The following is a 9,889-nucleotide window of genomic DNA, read 5'->3' as shown; positions in this document are numbered from 1 at the left end:
ACGCACTTTTCGATTAAGTGTAGCATGTGAATTTGAGCAGATATTCAAGGATGATTATGACTACTTAAGAGAAGAAATCATTATCTTTCCAACAAAAAAAAGCTTATATAAATTGGGTAATTGAGTGAGAAGTTGTGAAAGGGCAATGTTTGGTGTTGCATTTCATCTCGCCAGTACAATATCAGGTACTCTACAAGTGCAAATACAGCAGCGAGACACTTCATCTTCCTCACTTTCCAACTTGCCAATGAGGTTGGAGGTCTCGTCCTCCCACTGTCGGTTGAGGCGGTCGAACACTTGGCTGGCTGTACTGGGCATCTTGGTAATTGACAAGTGAATCTGAGCTTCCTCTCTGTGCTTTGACTTTTCCAAATTAAATGGCCCAGTATTTCGCGAAAACCCAGATATATTATAGATAATACGATGTCGCACTAGCTTCAGATACATATTTTTGCCAATGATACCACGCTGTTATGTATACTTGAATATTACAGCTGCAGCCTAGTTATATTAAAAGTGATTGAGCTATATGCGAAAATATCGCAGCTTAGAATTATTAAGGCGTTTTAAATTTGAAATTGTATTGTTTGCGCCAGATAGCGTTGTATCGTGAGCAAATACTGCTATATAAGGTACATGCACATAACTGACGAAAAATTCACTTTTTAGCCTGTGGCCTATTGCAGAATGTAAGTACGAAGTCCAGAAAATCAGCATGAAAAAAGAGCTGCGATCAATCGGTGCTCCACATCATCAAGGACACGCAATGGTACGTACACAGCCTTAGAAGAAATGGCTTTTGATTGAAACACATCACAGCTCATCTGTTCTACTTATTTTTTTTGTTTTGTTTGCGACCGGCTGCACCGTAATCGTGACGTGGAACGAGCTACCTAATCTAAGTAAAAAGCACTTATTTTACTGAGAATACCGAAGTATGAAGAATGGACAGCCTCCTACGGTTGCTTGCAACCTGGGCTAACATTCGTACAACATCGTACTGAAAAATGCAGTACATGTGTAACACATTTCGGTACCGGTACACACGGTATCTCAGTACAGTACAGGGTGGCAGTACACTTTGCAGCTGAAAATGAGTATGTAGGAGCTGTAGCACAGTATCCAAGCCCAGTGTGCTTATAAACAAGAGCACGCAAGTTGCGTGTCGCAACTGCTATTGTGGTCTGTACTCCAAATTTGGTCAGGCGCTGAGCGAACCTGTTAGATAGAATAGTTTCTGCGATTATACGACCAAGATTAAATAGGTACGTTCAATATTTTGACCAATGACCAACGCTTGTTGATTCACCAACCCTGTAGCCTAAATTTAACCGGACTTGACAACTACAAGTTCCTTTCGCCACAGTAACTTAATGCGAGACATTTAGACTAAATCTGATTTAGAATACAATTTATTTTAAATCAGATTTAGTCTAAGCAAGTAATCATTTTTAATGTGATTTATTGTATTGATAACAAAAGGGAGATGTGGTGGCGGCCCAGTACCAGATTTTGTCAGGGTGCACATGAAAAAATAATCTATCAAAATTCAGGAAGATGGCGGCCGGAGCGCTCAGATTATCTGATAGTTCTGACTTGCATTTCATTACGCCATCTTTGGGCAGTATATATCGGTGACATCATTGGTACAGTAGCGATTGATGTAGCCTAGTAATGCCTCGACAGCTATCTTAGAAACTGATGCCACACTATGGTGGGAACGCGCTTTTTTTCACGAAGAGAAAGCTACAAGAAATAGATTCAGTCGCAAGTGCTCAGTAAAACATCTTCGTATAAAATTCGATTGTTCCGGCTCTACAAAAACATTTTATTAGGCAGCGCCTCACAAATGGAAAACAGCATGCCTCAAGTACTTTAATTATGAAAAAAGGTCCAAAACAGAGCCACACTTCTTGCAGAACGATTGTAAAACTTTTTTTTGACATGCAGCAACAAGCTCTAAATTATAATATCAGCTAGCACGGAGCTACAGACCTACACAGGTCTTGCTCATGCAATACTTTTTACGTAGAAGATAGTTGAACCAATCACATTGCGAGAAGCCCCATAATTTCATCTGCTTATAAGGGGTTGTCACATGCACGTGGTATTTTACAGATACATTTTTAGCGAAAAAAGCAATTAACTGTACATTAGCTCTAGTCATCTTAACCAACATCTGACTTTAACTGTAAGGAACAGCAAACGCTCGTGGAACGTTTTGTTTTCTTCTTACATTAAGCGATTTGGAATTTGGGCATAGCGCACAAATCTACTGAGAAAAAAGCGGTGCATGAATTCCCAGCGTAAGTCGTAAGACGATCTAGACGCTGTATTATTACTGATATTCGTACAAAACTTCGGTTGTGTACTAAGTTCGTATTCACAAAGCTCAGTTGGCTACTTTTGGGTACACGAACACATATTATAACCTGGTACCGAGTATATATTTTTTAGCATGGCTTCATGTTTACCGTTCCAAGCTTCCGATAAATGATAGATTATAGCGGCAGCTAGCCACCGGAACAAATTTCTCTTCGTACTTGACCATGAACCCATTCAACTTGCGTGAACCATGGATCTATTAGACGACATGCAACTTTACAACTCTGATCGAAGCAGCTCAACTTATTGGCATGCCTCCGACAATCGCAAAATATGGCGAACGACGCATTCGGGTCAACGTTGGTGGCTCAGCTACGCTGTACACAGTATGCAGTGAAGTGGGTATAAAAACTTGTGAAATCCAACACGCAATTTGTTACAGGGCAGGTTTCTCACATTCTTGGCTTTTTTTCTTATTTGAGGGCTCTAAATCTGCGGAAACTCCAGCGATGTACGGTAGGTGTGCACATAAGTAAACTTAGTACCGGTAAGCCGCAGATTAAGAAGTTGCTTTGCTAACTTTCGGTTTCGTCTCTGGCGGAAATAAGCCGCATAGGGCGTTTTTCATGATACTGTAGTTGCCTGCTTGCCCTGTGAAAATTCTTAATGGGTAGTGTAACTCTTAGCTGGCCTCAAGTACTGAAGTAGGTGACTGCCGCTGAAGCTGCTAAAAAGAAGGCTCGGGAGGCTTCGGCAAAGATTGAAGACCCCGACTGGAAGAAGCTGGTTGAACATTTAGGGGTTCGTGGAGATAATTGTAGTTAAGATTTTCGGCTGACTCAAATAACCAGTGCCAGTCAAACGAGAAGCATAGTCAGAGTGATATGACGTGCAAGTGTGACCAGCTGTGTGCTGTTGTGTATAGCTAACAGGGCATGGAGCACCTCTATCGTAATATATATATATCCAAGTACTACTCAAAACCTGACGATAAAGTAGTCTTTTGATCGTTCCACCTCGCTCTGTCTTGGTATCCGGTTTGCCACCCGACGCTCTTCCTCGATGTGACCTCCGTCATTTTCAGCACGACGCAACGAACGCTAGTCGTTGTGACGCGCTCAAGACTTGGGAGCTGGAACTCCCGTTAAGCCAACGTTTATTGCTTGTAGTTGCTTGGCTTCTTCAATGTCAATTGAAGAGTGAGCTATCTAATTTAGTTCAGGACGCACCCGCCTGCCATGACGGCAGCCCAAGGGATGCCGTCCTTGTAATCGTTGTAGTCCGCGTTGAAGAACGACCGGCTGTACTTTATCATCCTGTCATGCCTTCTGGAGCAGCACCTGCGAAAAGCACCTAGAGATCTGCTTAACTATAGCTGAGCAGTGATCTCTCCAACGAAGTTGGCTGCGGGTTGGAGGAGCTGGTGCAAGTGATCTTGCATTACATCACACTGCCCCCAAGCTTTCCAACACCGCAGTTATAATTCCTCCCGTCGTCGTCGCCGTGTTTATAAATGCTGTTCCCCCATGATCGTGTACTTGAAACCGTCTCGTTACATATGTTGTCATAGCCCGTACGCCAGCTTCAACACGCTGCAGTGTTACAGGTTCATTTCCCAACGGTTTGTACCAATTCAGCCTCAGCCAATGAAAATCCAAGGATTGGGATTTCATCTAATCACAGGCGTCCTTAACTTCAAATCCAAATTGTATTGCTTGTACCCCGTCCTGCAACTCGAAACTTTGCCATCGTAGTCGGAGGTGATGATACCAGGGGTACCAGAAGTTCCAGTCTCTAACCAAGTCGTAGGCTGTTCCCAGTTGCAGATCCTTCTCAAATCGATAATCGTCTTGAACAGGATGTGCCCATAAATTAGCCTTTAGGAAGGGTTGTGGGCTGGCTTGACTTCCGATCGATAGCTGTTGTTGTAGCGCGTAGGAAGGTATCATCACGAGCTTCATTAGCGTAGTGTAGTAAAAGTTGTGGTACATCTTCACTCATGGTCTTCAAAGGCTCTTAGGAGTCCTCGACGGTCTCAAGGCCAAGCCACTTTACTTTCACCTCATACGCCTGCATGTCTGCATTCAATCGGTGCCCCACGATCGCTTCTACGGCCAGCAGTGTTCCTTGAGAGGCAACATGGTCGAGAAGCTCCTCAGTCACATTTAGTGAGTCGTCTGCATACAGTTTTAGACGAGATGGGTGCACATTCATTGTTTTTCCACTGACCAAATGCTTCACAGTAAAATAGTAGTCAGCACTGCGAACCACGCGATACGGACCGACCCACATCACTCGTAGCTTGTTCGCATGCAACTTCTCATCGACACGAGAACGTAGGACGTAATCACCGACCGAGAAGTTTACAGGTTGCTCATAGTGTGGTCGTAGTTGGCCTGGCGTTGTCGCTCCTCTTTGGCAGACTTGTGCATGTTGCGGATGTTTTCTCGTAGTTTGGTGAGTCGCTCCACTGTACTTGGCGCTGGTTGGTCCAGCGTAGCTACACGCCCCTTTCCTCCCGGGAGAAATACCGTGTCCAATGCACTGGGACATGACAATCCCGTAAATAACTCAATCGGAGCCCGGTTAGCTAGTGACGGTACCGGTGAGTGGTTTATGCTGGACTGTACCAGTGGGAGTAGGTAGGGCCAGTCGTGCAAGCTGATCTTGTACTCAAGTGCCAGTGCCTTTAGTACTTGCAAGATGTCCCGGTTTACGCGCTCCACTGAGCCGTTTTTCCAAGGTGAGTATGCTAGCACAAACTCTTGGCGACTTTTCAGTCTCCGGCCTAGATCTGCCACCACCTTGTTCTTAAAATGTGATCCCGAGTCACTAACCCACACCCTCGGCGCTCCAAAGCGGCTGTACCAGTCCAGGATGGCACTCGCTGCAACTTCAGATGTTGGGCTGTCACAAGCCACCAGCTCTGTGAAGTGGGTTGCCTCGTCCTTCAGGACGAGCGTGTAGCGAGAGGTACCAAAAGAGTCGCCCAGAGTCAAAAAGTCCCAGTGTAGCGTCTCGTTCCGCTCATAAGTATAGTGGGTCTCACTAAAAGGTCGGGGGATCACCACCCCTCCCTTCACATGTAGGCAGAGTAGGCATTTCAAGCAGAAATCCTTTACAATCCTAGTGAGGCCACCAATGTAGAAAATCCGGCGAATGTGGCTCTCTATCACATGTATGCCGCGGTGTCCATTTCTACCACAATGAGCGACTATCAGAAGTCTCTGAGTAAGGTCGTGAGCTCCACTCGGTATCCACATCATGTTATTCACGAGCCACAGTTCATCTTTACTCAGCGTTGCACCCTTTGGCGCATCGTGCAATGCTTGCACGCTTCCGATTTCCTCGATAGTGGGCCACACAAATCCGTCCTGATCTAGTGGACGCAACGGTGGTGGTGTTGTGCCTGTCACTGCACTGCTGCCACGCTTCCGGTTGGCACGTTTGAATCTCTTGGCTGACTGCATGCGCACAGTAGGTAGGGGTTTGCCGCCCCACCTTGAGATCAGATCTGTCCACACGTTATGGATTCCCTTAATGTGTTCGATCGAGTATCTATACTCCAATAACTTCGTGGACCAGCGCAGCAATTTACCCCGGACGTGCTTCTTCAGTTCTTTGTTCGGAGCGAAGAGATACACGATATTTCGATGGTCACAGTAAAGCTTGAAACCTTGGGGTCGTAGGAGTAGGTACTCCAGTCTTTCGCACGCGTGTACAATTGGGTAAGACTCTTTCTCAATGACGCTCCAATTGAGTGCAGAGCCTTTGAAGCTCCCGCCCATACACACGAGCAGTTCGTGGTGCTGTTCGTGGATGGGTACATCATCTTGCCACTGACCCACTTGTGTGACCACAAGCCCCCATCCATAGTCAGAAGCATCGCTCAAAACACACATTTGTTGGGCCGGGACTGGAAATATTAGCATTGCCGAATTGCCGAGCAGGTCCTTCACAGCGTTGAAACATTTAATCTCAGCTTCAGTCAAATTCAGCTTAATGCCTGCGGCGATACGTTTCGTCTTTTTGAAGCCGGTAAGAGAGCTATCAAGCCGCTCCTGTAGTGGTCGAGCTACCTGAGCATAGTCTACGAGCCCTAACCTCATCCAGTTGCTCGCACAGAGGAACTGTTGCAACTCTGCAGCGGTCTTGGGCACGGGCATGTCGCGCAGAGCTTGGATTCGCTCTGGGTCGTGCCCGATCCCGAGTCGGTTGATAATACGACCGCACCATCGCACTTCAGTAAGAAAGAGGACACTCTTTTTTGGTCCGAGCAAAAGTCCATGCTTGTCTAGCTTCACCAGTACAGCATCGATCGCATCCACTAACTCTTCTGCAGTGTCAGCGAAAACCAACAAATCATAAATCCATGCTATAACGCTCTTGTTCACCAGATCGCCCAATACCATTTCCACTGTTGACTAGAAGTGCAGTGCTGCCTCTGTACTCCCCTGAGGTATTCGCGTAGGTGTAAAAACACCTCGGTCTGTCATGTAAGAGAGCATTTCTAGACAACTCTTGTCCAAGGGTAGCTGCCAGAATCCCTTTAAGAAGTCGAACACCGCGTAAAACATTTTTCCTTTGCAGTGCTCGAGGACTACCTCAAGACTTGGCATTACGCCGGCAATCGGTTCGGTCACAGAATTTGTAGGTCGATAATCCACAGCTTGTCTAAATTCGCTGGTGTTTGGCTTCGTCACAGGTAAAGCAGGGCAACACCAACGGCTCTCACGATTTCGTATACCCAACCGAGTGACACCAGCTTCTTGTTGAGCTCGGTCATAAAAACTCAGATTTCTCCGGGCTATACTGTCGAACTTTACACCGATATGATGTCGCACCTGGTTTCAACCTGATCTTCAGTGCGGGTACACGCGCAGGAGGGTCATCCCCAAGCTCTAAACGCCATCCGCCATACTTACGAACCACCCCATACAGTCGACTAGTTGTGTATTCGTCAATCACACCACGGTCCATAGCGTCACGCACTAACGCATCCACAACTTTCATCACAACGTCGCCATCAGCAGGGTTTACATGGTGGCATTCCTCAGGATCGCCACACGGATCGTCATCTTCCATTCCAAGAGTAGCCAGATACGCTAATTGGCGGTCCACATCGATACCAAGCTCGGCCAGCAACAGTTTACCAACGATAAATTCGTCTTCGTCGGTCTCGACAATCAAACCCTTTTTTTGCCTGTTGGCACCTCACAGGCCCTGCTGCAGTATTAAGCGTCAGTCGAACTTCAACTGTATGTGTTGAGGTGAGCAAAGCTCCATCAACAGCCCTCGAAGTGATTGGTGCATCTAATTCGACTAGCACAACGGCTGCATTCTGCACACGAAGCAGATCGACGTGCTTACGCGAAATGATGTTCATATCCGAGCCGCTGTCGGCGCAATACGGCAGCTCCAGTGTTCCGTTGATGACTATCGTAGGGCAACACTCCTTGTTCGTCGTAGAAGGTGCATCGACGCGCTTCGAGCGCAATTTCTTGTTCTTTCATTGCTGACACCTCTCTTGCTTTTTCTTTCGGCCAAAATGGCTTCTTTCGCAGCCTCATCTAGGTCCGGGCACTGACTGAGCCAGTGGTCCTTGCCACAGTGAAATCAGCCAGTCCGCGGCTTGCCCTGAGACGCAGCTGCATGCTTGGTATGTGCCTGCACAGAACGTCCACGTTCATAGGCTTTTTCAACCTTTCGATCGGAGCTGGAACGCTGGTTGCCATGACGGGACCCCTGGTCACCATCGCTCTTTTTTTTTCCAGTATTGTGCGAAGTGGTCGGTTGATGCCTACGTTTGGCCAGCAACTGATACACTCGCTCTTGCTTCAGCGCTTTTTCCTTCACAAGCATGTAAAGTGTACATCTGTCCGATTTGCTGCTCGCGTCTACGATGCGTAGGTGTGTGTCCACAGCCTCACGCAACGCAGCAGGCTCGAGATGTTTCCTGAGAATGTTACACTTCTACTTCTTCCCCGTCTCAGTGGATGAGATGCTTGCCATACCGTGCTGCAATATGATCTCATCGCAGCGCATGAAGTAGCTGATCCCGCGAGCTTTCACATCCCGCTCACGTAGATTAATCTTCAGTTCGTCATCGAAAATTGCATCAACATCGAGGATCGCGTCATTCATGACGTTTCCGACAATCTTGTCCAAATCTACGATAATCGGAGCATCAGTGACCTCCTCCACAGTCGTGCCCCACTCAAGTCTGCACAACGTGCTGAGTAATTGCCGGTTGAACGAATTTTTCACGCTTCGTAGCGCCTTCCCGTTGTTTTCACCAGTTACACTGCAGCGCGACTCAATTGCCTCCTCATACTCCTGTCGCTCGCGCTTCCACTTCACGAGGGCGGCGTGGGACACATCTGTCACGTACGGTGGAGAGATGGACGTTGATGATACCGGAATTGTGGCCGTCGCATTCGCGCTTGTGTCGCCACTATCCGTTGTAGCTGTTGCTTCAGCAGTCGCGGCTCCTTGACCAACTTGGTTCGAACGGCCACTGCGAGTCCTCATCGTATCTGCCCAATAGATTACTAAAGTTAACTATGTGACGTGCTCACGATTTGGGGGCTGGAACTCCCGTTAAGCCAACGTTTATTGCTTGTAGTTGCTTGATTGCTTCAATGTCAATTGAAGAGTGAGCTATCTAATCTAGTTCAGGACGCACCCGCCTGCCATGACGGCAGCCCAGGGGATGCCGTCCTTGTAGTCGTTTTAGTCCGCGTTGAAGAACGACCGGCTGTACTTTATCATCCTGTCATGCCTTCTGGAGAAGCACCTGCGAACAGCACCTAGAGATCTTCTTAACTATAGCGGAGCAGTGATCTCTCCAACGAAGTCGGCTGCGGGTTGGAGGAGCTGGTGCAAGTGATCTTGCATTACATCACAGTCGTCCGTATGAATTGAAGTGAATGGATCAAATAGAGCCTATGCTTTCCATTCCCAATCACAACAGGAAGGGCATCGATTCTGTGGTGAAGAGTACCTACAACCATCACCGCGAAAATGTATGCGATGCGCATTGTTGTTGTCGTTTATTGAGGGTGCCAGCAGACTCGATTTAAGCGGTTGTTTGGGGAAGCGAGAAAGTTGCGAGCTGACTTGTGCACCGAATGTGGTACGTGTAGTGGGTGGCGGCTTGATAGCCCAACCACGATCATACTATACAGTCGAGCGTCACGAACAAGCTGGACAAGCAGCATGTGGTTGCAGTTAGCCACCAGCGTGCCAGGTTGCTGCAGTTTACAACTGCAAGTTGCAGCTCGTCATCTCAAGCTGGTGAAGGCTCTAGTTGGGGATGCCTTGCTAGAGGCTAGGCTATCACTGGGACGCTGGTGATAGCTATGTAGAGCTTTGGATTGCATGCATGTTTCTATCTCACTTTAGATTTTACCAAGATACAAACAATACGATCGGCTATACTTTATGGAAGTGCCAGCTTCCTCCGACCGTCTTGTATTCACTACTACCGTACGCGATAATTGCACAGCTTGCCAAAACGTAACATTTGGCACAACATACAGCGCTGCATTGTATAGTAACACGT

Source organism: Phytophthora infestans, genomic scaffold (genome assembly GCF_000142945.1).
Source record: "Phytophthora infestans T30-4 supercont1.273 genomic scaffold, whole genome shotgun sequence".
Lineage (NCBI taxonomy): Eukaryota > Oomycota > Peronosporomycetes > Peronosporales > Peronosporaceae > Phytophthora > Phytophthora infestans.
The sequence above is the reverse complement of the archived record's forward strand: the minus strand, read 5'-3'. Positions refer to the sequence as shown.